This window comes from Genypterus blacodes, unplaced genomic scaffold, assembly GCF_046128005.1.
Source record: "Genypterus blacodes isolate CSIRO-AG114 ecotype Tasmania unplaced genomic scaffold, CSIRO-AGI_Gbla_v1 ptg000033l_1, whole genome shotgun sequence".
In the NCBI taxonomy this organism is placed as follows: domain Eukaryota; kingdom Metazoa; phylum Chordata; class Actinopteri; order Ophidiiformes; family Ophidiidae; genus Genypterus; species Genypterus blacodes.
In genome coordinates this window covers 1,854,054-1,866,762 of record NW_027466846.1, presented here as the reverse complement: position 1 = coordinate 1,866,762, position 12,709 = coordinate 1,854,054, and the positions used below count along the sequence as shown (strand labels likewise).

The window sequence follows — 12,709 nt, the reverse complement described above, 5'->3', positions numbered from 1 at the left end:
GTGGTTGTCAGACGTTTTAAAAGTGCGCTAAGCAGAGGGTGATTTCGGTCCGTCGTCCGTTGGGTGATGGGCCCAGCACGCTTTCACTGAGGCACTCTGCTGTTTGGTCAATGTTTTGTGTAAGGTGAGCAGGGTCACACCCTTCAAAATCTGGTGATGTTCAAGGGTTAAAAAAGAATGCTTTAGAACTTCAGTACTGCAGTCCATTCTAAAGTCCAGCAACAATGATGGCTCTGTTGTTGCAACAAAATGTCTTCAGCTTGGGAAGTAAGGTATGTTTGGCAGTGGTGGGATTTGAACCCACGCCTCCACAGAGACTGGAGCCTAAATCCAGCGCCTTGGACCGCTCGGCCACACTACCACACGCAGATGTGTTTCTTCTGCTTAGACCACTGATGTTTGGAACCCACAACAAAATTAAAAGATCACAAATCAAGATAAAGTACACTTTGGATGTCTTTGTCACTTGCTTTTGAGCACGCAGCTGGCTACGTATCACATAAGAAGCTCGAGGATAGGACCAAAAATCTTGACATGGCAGTGGTGGGATTTGAAATAATACCTCCAGAGAGACTGGAGGCTACATTCAGCGCGTACAAATAGCAGTCAGCTTTCATGCACATATTGCTGCAAAATGACATGAGGAGGATGGATGGAGTTTCTTCAGGTGTTCCGTGTGAAGACAGGTTAAGAGGAGCCAATGTTCTCGTATTCCACAATGGAAATCATGGTCTCCCACGTTGAAAGAAAAGGAGATGACTTAGCAGAGGATGGTTTCGATCCATCGACCTCTGGGTTATGGGCCCAGCACGCTTCCGCTGTGCCACTCTGCTTGTTGTGAAAGGTTGTGTGGACTGAGAGCAGCGTGGGCCCCGACTGACGACATTGCAGGAGTGAAAAAGAATGACCTAGAAATGAACCAAATGTCTTAGGGCGATTTTGACAATGTTCGATAAGGCCATTGCAAATTCAATGTCTTACATCAAGTAGTCCAGTGCATCTTGAAGTCTGGCAACAATGTAGTTGCAACAACATAGCTTCAGCTTACGAGCTAAGGTATGTGTGGTAGTGTTGGTGTTTGCATGACCTAATGGCCTTTGGAACGCCAGTTCATCATGACAATCACATCAAACCTCATGGATGGATGGAGCCCCATTTAAGAAGATGGAAATGGCAGTGGTGGGATTTGAACCCACGCCTCCGAAGAGACTGGAGCCTTAATCCAGCGCCTTAGACCGCTCGGCCACACTACCTCCTCCCGCTTGGATTTGTGCTACAGACGTGGCTCAATCAGATCCCTCACCGATACAAACAGCGGCCAAGTGAGATGCAAACAATGTTCAAAAATTGAACATGGAGTTGGATGGCTGGGGTTTTGTTTGAAGATAGGTTCAGTCAGGCGGATGTAATCTCTATTCAAAAATGGAAAATCGGGTTGTCAGACGTTTTAAAAGTGCGCTAAGCAGAGGGTGGTTTCGGTCCGTCGTCCGTTGGGTGATGGGCCCAGCACGCTTTCACTGAGGCACTCTGCTGTTTGGTCAATGTTTTGTGTAAGGTGAGCAGGGTCACACCCTTCAAAATCTGGTGATGTTCAAGGGTTAAAAAAGAATGCTTTAGAACGTCAGTAATGCAGTCCATTCTAAAGTCCAGCAACAATGATGGCTCTGTTGTTGCAACAAAATGTCTTCAGCTTGGGAAGTAAGGTATGTTTGGCAGTGGTGGGATTTGAACCCACGCCTCCACAGAGACTGGAGCCTAAATCCAGCTCCTTGGACCGCTTCGGCGACACTACCACACGCAGATGTGTTTCTTCTGCTTAGACCACTGATGTTTGGAACCCACAACAAAATTAAAAGATCACAAATCAAGATAAAGTACACTTTGGATGTCTTTGTCACTTGCTTTTGAGCACGCAGCTGGCTACATATCACATAAGAAGCTCGAGGATAGGACCACAAATTTTGACATGGCAGTGGTGGGATTTGAAATAATACCTCCAGAGAGACTGGAGGCTACATTCAGCGCGTACAAACCGCAGTCAGCTTTCATGCACATATTGCTGCAAAATGACATGAGGAGGATGGATGGAGTTTCTTCAGGTGTTCCGTGTGAAGACAGGTTAAGAGGAGCCAATGTTCTCGTATTCCACAATGGAAATCATGGTCTCCCACGTTGAAAAAAAAGGAGATGACTTAGCAGAGGATGGTTTCGATCCATCGTCCTCTGGGTTATGGGCCCAGCACGCTTCCGCTGCGCCACTCTGCTTGTTGTGAAGGGTTGTGTGGACTGAGAGCAGCGTGGGCCCCGACTGACGACATTGCAGGAGTGAAAAAGAATGACCTAGAAATGAACCAAATGTCTTAGGGCGATTTTGACAATGTTCGATAAGGCCATTGCAAATTCAATGTCTTACATCAAGTAGTCCAGTGCATCTTGAAGTCTGGCAACAATGTAGTTGCAACAACATAGCTTCAGCTTACGAGCTAAGGTATGTGTGGTAGTGTTGGTGTTTGCATGACCTAATGGCCTTTGGAACGCCAGTTCATCATGACAATCACATCAAACCTCATGGATGGATGGAGCCCCATTTAAGAAGATGGAAATGGCAGTGGTGGGATTTGAACCCACGCCTCCGAAGAGACTGGAGCCTTAATCCAGCGCCTTAGACCGCTCGGCCACACTACCTCCTCCCGCTTGGATTTGTGCTACAGACGTGGCTCAATCAGATCCCTCACCGATACAAACAGCGGCCAAGTGAGATGCAAACAATGTTCGAAAATTGAACATGGAGTTGGATGGCTGGGGTTTTGTTTGAAGATAGGTTCAGTCAGGCGGATGTAATCTCTATTCAAAAATGGAAAATCGGGTTGTCAGACGTTTTAAAAGTGCGCTAAGCAGAGGGTGGTTTCGGTCCGTCGTCCGTTGGGTGATGGGCCCAGCACGCTTTCACTGAGGCACTCTGCTGTTTGGTCAATGTTTTGTGTAAGGTGAGCAGGGTCACACCCTTCAAAATCTGGTGATGTTCAAGGGTTAAAAAAGAATGCTTTAGAACGTCAGTAATGCAGTCCATTCTAAAGTCCAGCAACAATGATGGCTCTGTTGTTGCAACAAAATGTCTTCAGCTTGGGAAGTAAGGTATGTTTGGCAGTGGTGGGATTTGAACCCACGCCTCCACAGAGACTGGAGCCTAAATCCAGCTCCTTGGACCGCTTCGGCGACACTACCACACGCAGATGTGTTTCTTCTGCTTAGACCACTGATGTTTGGAACCCACAACAAAATTAAAAGATCACAAATCAAGATAAAGTACACTTTGGATGTCTTTGTCACTTGCTTTTGAGCACGCAGCTGGCTACATATCACATAAGAAGCTCGAGGATAGGACCACAAATTTTGACATGGCAGTGGTGGGATTTGAAATAATACCTCCAGAGAGACTGGAGGCTACATTCAGCGCGTACAAATAGCAGTCAGCTTTCATGCACATATTGCTGCAAAATGACATGAGGAGGATGGATGGAGTTTCTTCAGGTGTTCCGTGTGAAGACAGGTAAAGAGGAGCCAATGTTCTGATATTCCACAATGGGAATCATGGTCTCCCACGTTGAAAAAAAAAGGAGATGACTTAGCAGAGGATGGTTTCGATCCATCGACATCTGGGTTATGGGCCCAGCACGCTTCCGCTGCGCCACTCTGCTTGTTGTGAAAGGTTGTGTGGACTGAGAGCAGCGTGGGCCCCGACTGACGACATTGCAGGAGTGAAAAAGAATGACCTAGAAATGAACCGAATGTCTTAGGTCGATTTTGACAATGTTCGATAAGGGCATTGCAAATTCAATGTCTGACATCAAGTAGTCCAGTGCATCTTGAAGTCTGGCAACAATGTAGTTGCAACCATATAGCTTCAGCTTACGAGCTAAGGTATGTGTGGAAGTGGTTGTGTTTGAATGACCTAATGGCCTTTGGAACGCCAGTTCATCATGACAATCTCATCAAATGGATGGAGCCCCATTTTAGAAGATGGAAATGGCAGTGGTGGGATTTGAACCCACGCCTCCGAAGAGACTGGAGCCTTAATCCAGCGCCTTAGACCGCTCGGCCACACTACCTCCTCCCGCTTGGATTTGTGCTACAGACGTGGCTCAATCAGATCCCTCACCGATACAAACAGCGGCCAAGTGAGATGCAAACAATGTTCAAAAATTGAACATGGAGTTGGATGGCTGGGGTTTTGTTTGAAGATAGGTTCAGTCAGGCGGATGTAATCTCTATTCAAAAATGGAAAATCGGGTTGTCAGACGTTTTAAAAGTGCCCTAAGCAGAGGGTGGTTTCGGTCCGTCGTCCGTTGGGTGATGGGCCCAGCACGCTTTCACTGAGGCACTCTGCTGTTTGGTCAATGTTTTGTGTAAGGTGAGCAGGGTCACACCCTTCAAAATCTGGTGATGTTCAAGGGTTAAAAAAGAATGCTTTAGAACTTCAGTACTGCAGTCCATTCTAAAGTCCAGCAACAATGATGGCTCTGTTGTTGCAACAAAATGTCTTCAGCTTGGGAAGTAAGGTATGTTTGGCAGTGGTGGGATTTGAACCCATGCCTCCACAGAGACTGGAGCCTAAATCCAGCGCCTTGGACCGCTTCGGCCACACTACCACACGCAGATGTGTTTCTTCTGCTTAGACCACTGATGTTTGGAACCCACAACAAAATTAAAAGATCACAAATCAAGATAAAGTACACTTTGGATGTCTTTGTCACTTGCTTTTGAGCACGCAGCTGGCTACGTATCACATAAGAAGCTCGAGGATAGGACCACAAATTTTGACATGGCAGTGGTGGGATTTGAAATAATACCTCCAGAGAGACTGGAGGCTACATTCAGCGCGTACAAACCGCAGTCAGCTTTCATGCACATATTGCTGCAAAATGACATGAGGAGGATGGATGGAGTTTCTTCAGGTGTTCCGTGTGAAGACAGGTTAAGAGAGGCCAATGTTCTCGTATTCCACAATGGAAATCATGGCCTCCCACGTTGAAAAAAAAAGGAGATGACTTAGCAGAGGATGGTTTCGATCCATCGACCTCTGGGTTATGGGCCCAGCACGCTTCCGCTGCACCACTCTGCTTGTTGTGAAAGGTTGTGTGGACTGAGAGCAGCGTGGGCCCCGACTGATCACATTGCAGGAGTGAAAAAGAATGACCTAGAAATGAACCAAATGTCTTAGGGCGATTTTGACAATGTTCGATAAGGCCATTGCAAATTCAACGTCTTACATCAAGTAGTCCAGTGCATCTTGAAGTCTGGCAACAATGTAGTTGCAACAATATAGCTTCAGCTTACGAGCTAAGGTGTGTGTGGTAGTGGTGGTGTTTGAATGACCTAATGGCCTTTGGAACACCTTCTGTTCATCATGACAATCACATCAAACCTCATGGATGGACAGAGCCCCATTTAAGAAAATGGAAATGGCAGTGGTGGGATTTGAACCCACGCCTCCGAAGAGACTGGAGCCTTAATCGAGCGCCTTGGACCGCTCAGCCACACTACCTGCTCCCGCCTGGCTTACCAAGCATTGGACACAAATTACGATATCTGAAAGATAAGCCATGTCTCGAGCTAGCCAGGACTTGAACCTGGAATCTTCTGATCCGAAGTCAGACGCGTTATCCATTGCGCCACTAACCCTGTGAATCCCAGAATATATTGCACAGATCCAGACGACATGAGATGTACAGGAACATACATATGGAATAACAATGAATTTGGATTGGTTCATCTTCTCTTCATCATCCAGAGTGCCGGTGTAGTTCCAGGTTCTTTCGGCCGTTCTTCTGATCCGTAGAAGAACGGCACCAAACCCTCAATTGCTCCCCCCTCTGCGAAGGGTGGTAATGTAATGTAAGTCGCTTTGGATAAAAGCGTCTGCCAAATGATCGTATTGTAATGTAATGTAATGTAATGTAGTCAGACGCGTTGTCCATTGTGCCACTAACCCTGTTAGTCCCAGAATATAGCACAGATCCAGACGATATGAGATGTACAGGAACATACGTATGAAATAACAATGAATTTGGATTGGTTTATCTTCTCTTTATCATCCAGAGTGCTGGTGTAGTTCTAGGTTCTTTCGGCCGTTTTCACAAAGGACGAGTTAGGGTATCCACAAGCTTTGGTGTACTGGTCTGAATATTCCTCACTGTAACAAATTGCAAACACCATGTTGCTCCTGTGTTTGGGTGATCCAGTTTATCCCTCAGCATGTTACTGTGTTTGAAAGCTATACGGTGATGTTGAAAATCCTTCTGATTTTCTAAGATACTGCTAAACCATGGTACAACAAAGACATGTTTTTGCGTTAGCATGTTGCACAGCCACAGGAAATGCATTTGTAAATGTAAGTTATAAACTAAGTTAGCATTGGACACAAATTACGATATATGTAAGCTAAGGCATGTTTCGAGCGAGCCAGGACTCGAACCTGGAATCTTCTGATACGAAGTCAGACGCGTTATCCATTACGCCACTAGCCCTTACACAGCATGCAACATTTATTGGACAGCGTTGGATAAAATAGGATATAGTATAACATGCTTACACCAGAAGCCAATTGAAAAGCCCTTAAGTGATCTAATATCTCAGCACTTGAAAAACTGCAGGTATATACTAGTGTACATTGTGGAGCTGCTGGAGACCATCAGGCCAACGCCAAAGCTTGATCTCCGAATGTTCAAAGTCAGCACAATGGTAAGTCTTATAGTCTCAAGTAAATTAAAACAACGAGCTAGCCAGGAGTCGAACCTGGAATCTTCTGATCCGTAGTCAGACGCGTTATCCATTGCGCCACTAACCCTGTGTGTCCCAGAATATACTGCACAGATCCAGACGATATGAGATGTACAGGAACACACGTATGGAATAGCAATGAATTTGGATTGGTTTATCTTCTCTTTATCATCCAGAGTGCTGGTGTAGTTCTAGGTTCTTTCGGCCGTTTTCACAAAGGACGAGTTAGGGTATCCACAAGCTTTGGTGTACTGGTCTGAATATTCCTCACTGTAACAAATTGCAAACACCATGTTGCTCCTGTGTTTGGGTGATCCAGTTTATCCCTCAGCATGTTACTGTGTTTGAAAGCTATACGGCGATGTTGAAAATCCTTCTGATTTTCTAAGATACTGCTAAACCATGGTACAACAAAGACATGTTTTTGCGTTAGCATGTTGCACAGCCACAGGAAATGCATTTGTAAATGCAAGTTATAAACTAAGTTAGCATTGGGCACAAATTACGATATATGTAAGATAAGCCATGTCTCGAGCGAGCCAGGACTCGAACCTGGAATCTTCTGATACGAGGTCAGACGCGTTATCCATTACGCCACTAGCCCTTACACAGCCCGCAACATTTATTGGACAGCGTTGGATAAAATAGGATATAGTATAACATGCTTACACCAGAAGCCAATTGAAAAGCCCTTTCGTGATCTAATATCTCAGCACTTGAAAAACTGCAGGTATATACTAGTGTACATTGTGGAGCTGCTGGAGACCATAAGGCCAACGCCAAAGCTTGATCTCCGAATGTTCAAAGTCAGCACAATGGTAAGTCTTATAGTCTCAAGTAAATTAAAACAACGAGCTAGCCAGGAGTCGAACCTGGAATCTTCTGATCCGTAGTCAGACGCTTTATCCATTGTGCCACAAACCCTGTGTGTCCCAGAATATACTGCACAGATCCAGACGATATGAGATGTACAGGAACACACGTATGGAATAGCAATGAATTTGGATTGGTTTATCTTCTCTTTATCATCCAGAGTGCTGGTGTAGTTCTAGGTTCTTTCGGCCGTTTTCACAAAGGATGAGTTAGGGTATCCACAAGCTTTGGTGTACTGGTCTGAATATTCCTCACTGTAACAAATTGCAAACACCATGTTGCTCCTGTGTTTAGGTGATCCAGTTTATCCCTCAGCATGTTACTGTGTTTGAAAGCTATAAGGCGATGTTGAAAATCCTTCTGATTTTCTAAGATACTGCTAAACCATGGTACAACAAAGACATGTTTTTGCGTTAGCATGTTGCACAGCCACAGGAAATGCATTTGTAAATGCAAGTTATAAACTAAGTTAGCATTGGGCACAAATTACGATATATGTAAGATAAGCCATGTCTCGAGCGAGCCAGGACTCGAACCTGGAATCTTCTGATCCGAAGTCAGACGCGTTATCCATTACGCCACTAGCCCTTACACTGCACACATACGGAATAGCAATGAATTTGGATTGGTTTATCTTCTCTTTATCATCCAGAGTGCTGGTGTAGTTCTAGGTTCTTTCGGCCGTTTTCACAAAGGACGAGTTAGGGTATCCACAAGCATTGGTGTACTGGTCTGAATATTCCTCACTGTAACAATTTGCAAACACCATGTTGCTCCTGTGTTTGGGTGATCCAGTTTATCCCTCAGCATGTTACTGTGTTTGAAAGCTATACGGTGATGTTGAAAATCCTTCTGATTTTCTAAGATACTGCTAAACCATGGTGCAACAAAGACATGTTTTTGCGTTAGCATGTTGCACAGCCACAGGAAATGCATTTGTAAATGTAAGTTATAAACTAAGTTAGCATTGGACACAAATTACGATATATGTAAGCTAAGGCATGTTTCGAGCGAGCCAGGACTCGAACCTGGAATCTTCTGATACGAAGTCAGACGCGTTATCCATTACGCCACTAGCCCTTACACAGCATGCAACATTTATTGGACAGCGTTGGATAAAATAGGATATAGTATAACATGCTTACACCAGAAGCCAATTGAAAAGCCCTTAAGTGATCTAATATCTCAGCACTTGAAAAACTGCAGGTATATACTAGTGTACATTGTGGAGCTGCTGGAGACCATCAGGCCAACGCCAAAGCTTGATCTCCGAATGTTCAAAGTCAGCACAATGGTAAGTCTTATAGTCTCAAGTAAATTAAAACAACGAGCTAGCCAGGAGTCGAACCTGGAATCTTCTGATCCGTAGTCAGACGCGTTATCCATTGCGCCACTAACCCTGTGTGTCCCAGAATATACTGCACAGATCCAGACGATATGAGATGTACAGGAACACACGTATGGAATAGCAATGAATTTGGATTGGTTTATCTTCTCTTTATCATCCAGAGTGCTGGTGTAGTTCTAGGTTCTTTCGGCCGTTTTCACAAAGGACGAGTTAGGGTATCCACAAGCTTTGGTGTACTGGTCTGAATATTCCTCACTGTAACAAATTGCAAACACCATGTTGCTCCTGTGTTTGGGTGATCCAGTTTATCCCTCAGCATGTTACTGTGTTTGAAAGCTATACGGCGATGTTGAAAATCCTTCTGATTTTCTAAGATACTGCTAAACCATGGTACAACAAAGACATGTTTTTGCGTTAGCATGTTGCACAGCCACAGGAAATGCATTTGTAAATGCAAGTTATAAACTAAGTTAGCATTGGGCACAAATTACGATATATGTAAGATAAGCCATGTCTCGAGCGAGCCAGGACTCGAACCTGGAATCTTCTGATACGAGGTCAGACTCGTTATCCATTACGCCACTAGCCCTTACACAACCCGCAACATTTATTGGACAGCGTTGGATAAAATAGGATATAGTATAACATGCTTACACCAGAAGCCAATTGAAAAGCCCTTTCGTGATCTAATATCTCAGCACTTGAAAAACTGCAGATATATACTAGTGTACATTGTGGAGCTGCTGGAGACCATAAGGCCAACGCCAAAGCTTGATCTCCGAATGTTCAAAGTCAGCACAATGGTAAGTCTTATAGTCTCAAGTAAATTAAAACAACGAGCTAGCCAGGAGTCGAACCTGGAATCTTCTGATCCGTAGTCAGACGCGTTATCCATTGCGCCACTAACCCTGTGTGTCCCAGAATATACTGCACAGATCCAGACGATATGAGATGTACAGGAACACACGTATGGAATAGCAATGAATTTGGATTGGTTTATCTTCTCTTTATCATCCAGAGTGCTGGTGTAGTTCTAGGTTCTTTCGGCCGTTTTCACAAAGGACGAGTTAGGGTATCCACAAGCTTTGGTGTACTGGTCTGAATATTCCTCACTGTAACAAATTGCAAACACCATGTTGCTCCTGTGTTTGGGTGATCCAGTTTATCCCTCAGCATGTTACTGTGTTTGAAAGCTATACGGCGATGTTGAAAATCCTTCTGATTTTCTAAGATACTGCTAAACCATGGTACAACAAAGACATGTTTTTGCGTTAGCATGTTGCACAGCCACAGGAAATGCATTTGTAAATGCAAGTTATAAACTAAGTTAGCATTGGGCACAAATTACGATATATGTAAGATAAGCCATGTCTCGAGCGAGCCAGGACTCGAACCTGGAATCTTCTGATCCGAAGTCAGACGCGTTATCCATTACGCCACTAGCCCTTACACTGCACACATATGGAATAGCAATGAATTTGGATTGGTTTATCTTCTCTTTATCATCCAGAGTGCTGGTGTAGTTCTAGGTTCTTTCGGCCGTTTTCACAAAGGACGAGTTAGGGTATCCACAAGCTTTGGTGTACTGGTCTGAATATTCCTCACTGTAACAAATTGCAAACACCATGTTGCTCCTGTGTTTGGGTGATCCAGTTTATCCCTCAGCATGTTACTGTGTTTGAAAGCTATACGGCGATGTTGAAAATCCTTCTGATTTTCTAAGATACTGCTAAACCATGGTACAACAAAGACATGTTTTTGCGTCAGCATGTTGCACAGCCACAGGAAATGCATTTGTAAATGCAAGTTATAAACTAAGTTAGCATTGGGCACAAATTACGATATATGTAAGATAAGCCATGTCTCGAGCGAGCCAGGACTCGAACCTGGAATTTTCTGATCCGAAGTCAGACGCGTTATCCATTACGCCACTAGCCCTTACACAGCATGCAACATTTATTGGACAGCGTTGGATAAAATAGGATATAGTATAACATGCTTACACCAGAAGCCAATTGAAAAGCCCTTAAGTGATCTAATATCTCAGCACTTGAAAAACTGCAGGTATATACTAGTGTACATTGTGGAGCTGCTGGAGACCATCAGGCCAACGCCAAAGCTTGATCTCCGAATGTTCAAAGTCAGCACAATGGTAAGTCTTATAGTCTCAAGTAAATTAAAACAGCGAGCTAGCCAGGAGTCGAACCTGGAATCTTCTGATCCGTAGTCAGACGCGTTATCCATTGCGCCACTAACCCTGTGTGTCCCAGAATATACTGCACAGATCCAGACGATATGAGATGTACAGGAACACACGTATGGAATAGCAATGAATTTGGATTGGTTTATCTTCTCTTTATCATCCAGAGTGCTGGTGTAGTTCTAGGTTCTTTCGGCCGTTTTCACAAAGGACGAGTTAGGGTTTCCACAAGCTTTGGTGTACTGGTCTGAATATTCCTCACTGTAACAAATTGCAAACACCATGTTGCTCCTGTGTTTGGGTGATCCAGTTTATCCCTCAGCATGTTACTGTGTTTGAAAGCTATACGGTGATGTTGAAAATCCTTCTGATTTTCTAAGATACTGCTAAACCATGGTACAACAAAGACATGTTTTTGCGTTAGCATGTTGCACAGCCACAGGAAATGCATTTGTAAATGTATGTTATAAACTACGTTAGCATTGGACACAAATTACGATATATGTAAGCTAAGCCATGTTTCGAGCGAGCCAGGACTCGAACCTGGAATCTTCTGATATGAAGTCAGACGCGTTATCCATTACGCCACTAGCCCTTACACCGCACGCAACATTTATTGGACAGCGTTGGATAAAATAGGATATAGTATAACATGCTTACACCAGAAGCCAATTGAAAAGCCCTTAAGTGATCTAATATCTCAGCACTTGAAAAACTGCAGGAATATACTAGTGTACATTGTGGAGCTGCTGGAGACCATCAGGCCAACGCCAAAGCTTGATCTCCGAATGTTCAAAGTCAGCACAATGGTAAGTCTTATAGTCTCAAGTAAATTAAAACAACGAGCTAGCCAGGAGTCGAACCTGGAATCTTCTGATCCGTAGTCAGACGCGTTATCCATTGCGCCACTAACCCTGTGTGTCCCAGAATATACTGCACAGATCCAGACGATATGAGATGTACAGGAACACACGTATGGAACAGCAATGAATTTGGATTGGTTTATCTTCTCTTTATCATCCAGAGTGCTGGTGTAGTTCTAGGTTCTTTTGGCCGTTTTCACAAAGGATGAGTTAGGGTATCCACAAGCTTTGGTGTACTGGTCTGAATATTCCTCACTGTAACAAATTGCAAACACCATGTTGCTCCTGTGTTTGGGTGATCCAGTTTATCCCTCAGCATGTTACTGTGTTTGAAAGCTATACGGCGATGTTGAAAATCCTTCTGATTTTCTAAGATACTGCTAAACCTTGTTACAACAAAGACATGTTTTTTTAGTTAGCATGTTGGACAGCCACAGGAAATGCATTTGTAAATGCAAGTTATAAACTAAGTTAGCATTGGGCACAAATTACGATATATGTGAGATAAGCCATGTCTCGAGCGAGCCAGGACTCGAACCTGGAATCTTCTGATCCGAAGTCAGACGCGTTATCCATTACGCCACTAGCCCTGTGCGTCCCAGAATATACTGCACAGATCCAGACGATATAAGATGTACAGGAACA

At 44.1% G+C, this 12,709-nt stretch overlaps 18 non-coding genes across 18 annotated transcripts; all 18 read right to left on the bottom strand.

Annotated features, from left to right (window-relative positions):
- Window positions 1-279: 279 nt before the first annotated feature.
- Window positions 280-361, bottom strand: trnal-uag (transfer RNA leucine (anticodon UAG)). The gene has a single exon. It is a non-coding gene; the product is annotated as a tRNA-Leu (tRNA).
- Window positions 362-1,171: 810 nt separating this feature from the next.
- On the bottom strand, window positions 1,172-1,253 carry trnal-aag (transfer RNA leucine (anticodon AAG)). The gene has a single exon. It is a non-coding gene; the product is annotated as a tRNA-Leu (tRNA).
- A 1,350-nt stretch (window positions 1,254-2,603) lies between these two features.
- Window positions 2,604-2,685, bottom strand: trnal-aag (transfer RNA leucine (anticodon AAG)). The gene has a single exon. It is a non-coding gene; the product is annotated as a tRNA-Leu (tRNA).
- A 1,342-nt stretch (window positions 2,686-4,027) lies between these two features.
- Window positions 4,028-4,109, bottom strand: trnal-aag (transfer RNA leucine (anticodon AAG)). The gene has a single exon. It is a non-coding gene; the product is annotated as a tRNA-Leu (tRNA).
- A 457-nt stretch (window positions 4,110-4,566) lies between these two features.
- trnal-uag (transfer RNA leucine (anticodon UAG)) lies at window positions 4,567-4,649 on the bottom strand. Its single transcript has one exon. It is a non-coding gene; the product is annotated as a tRNA-Leu (tRNA).
- An 814-nt stretch (window positions 4,650-5,463) lies between these two features.
- Window positions 5,464-5,545, bottom strand: trnal-aag (transfer RNA leucine (anticodon AAG)). Its single transcript has one exon. It is a non-coding gene; the product is annotated as a tRNA-Leu (tRNA).
- A 64-nt stretch (window positions 5,546-5,609) lies between these two features.
- Window positions 5,610-5,682, bottom strand: trnar-ucg (transfer RNA arginine (anticodon UCG)). Its single transcript has one exon. It is a non-coding gene; the product is annotated as a tRNA-Arg (tRNA).
- Window positions 5,683-6,454: 772 nt separating this feature from the next.
- Window positions 6,455-6,527, bottom strand: trnar-ucg (transfer RNA arginine (anticodon UCG)). The gene has a single exon. It is a non-coding gene; the product is annotated as a tRNA-Arg (tRNA).
- A 247-nt stretch (window positions 6,528-6,774) lies between these two features.
- On the bottom strand, window positions 6,775-6,847 carry trnar-acg (transfer RNA arginine (anticodon ACG)). Its single transcript has one exon. It is a non-coding gene; the product is annotated as a tRNA-Arg (tRNA).
- A 1,321-nt stretch (window positions 6,848-8,168) lies between these two features.
- trnar-ucg (transfer RNA arginine (anticodon UCG)) lies at window positions 8,169-8,241 on the bottom strand. The gene has a single exon. It is a non-coding gene; the product is annotated as a tRNA-Arg (tRNA).
- Window positions 8,242-8,660: 419 nt separating this feature from the next.
- On the bottom strand, window positions 8,661-8,733 carry trnar-ucg (transfer RNA arginine (anticodon UCG)). Its single transcript has one exon. It is a non-coding gene; the product is annotated as a tRNA-Arg (tRNA).
- Window positions 8,734-8,980: 247 nt separating this feature from the next.
- trnar-acg (transfer RNA arginine (anticodon ACG)) lies at window positions 8,981-9,053 on the bottom strand. Its single transcript has one exon. It is a non-coding gene; the product is annotated as a tRNA-Arg (tRNA).
- A 784-nt stretch (window positions 9,054-9,837) lies between these two features.
- On the bottom strand, window positions 9,838-9,910 carry trnar-acg (transfer RNA arginine (anticodon ACG)). The gene has a single exon. It is a non-coding gene; the product is annotated as a tRNA-Arg (tRNA).
- A 464-nt stretch (window positions 9,911-10,374) lies between these two features.
- Window positions 10,375-10,447, bottom strand: trnar-ucg (transfer RNA arginine (anticodon UCG)). Its single transcript has one exon. It is a non-coding gene; the product is annotated as a tRNA-Arg (tRNA).
- Window positions 10,448-10,866: 419 nt separating this feature from the next.
- On the bottom strand, window positions 10,867-10,939 carry trnar-ucg (transfer RNA arginine (anticodon UCG)). The gene has a single exon. It is a non-coding gene; the product is annotated as a tRNA-Arg (tRNA).
- A 247-nt stretch (window positions 10,940-11,186) lies between these two features.
- On the bottom strand, window positions 11,187-11,259 carry trnar-acg (transfer RNA arginine (anticodon ACG)). Its single transcript has one exon. It is a non-coding gene; the product is annotated as a tRNA-Arg (tRNA).
- A 784-nt stretch (window positions 11,260-12,043) lies between these two features.
- trnar-acg (transfer RNA arginine (anticodon ACG)) lies at window positions 12,044-12,116 on the bottom strand. The gene has a single exon. It is a non-coding gene; the product is annotated as a tRNA-Arg (tRNA).
- A 465-nt stretch (window positions 12,117-12,581) lies between these two features.
- Window positions 12,582-12,654, bottom strand: trnar-ucg (transfer RNA arginine (anticodon UCG)). Its single transcript has one exon. It is a non-coding gene; the product is annotated as a tRNA-Arg (tRNA).
- Window positions 12,655-12,709: the final 55 nt, after the last annotated feature.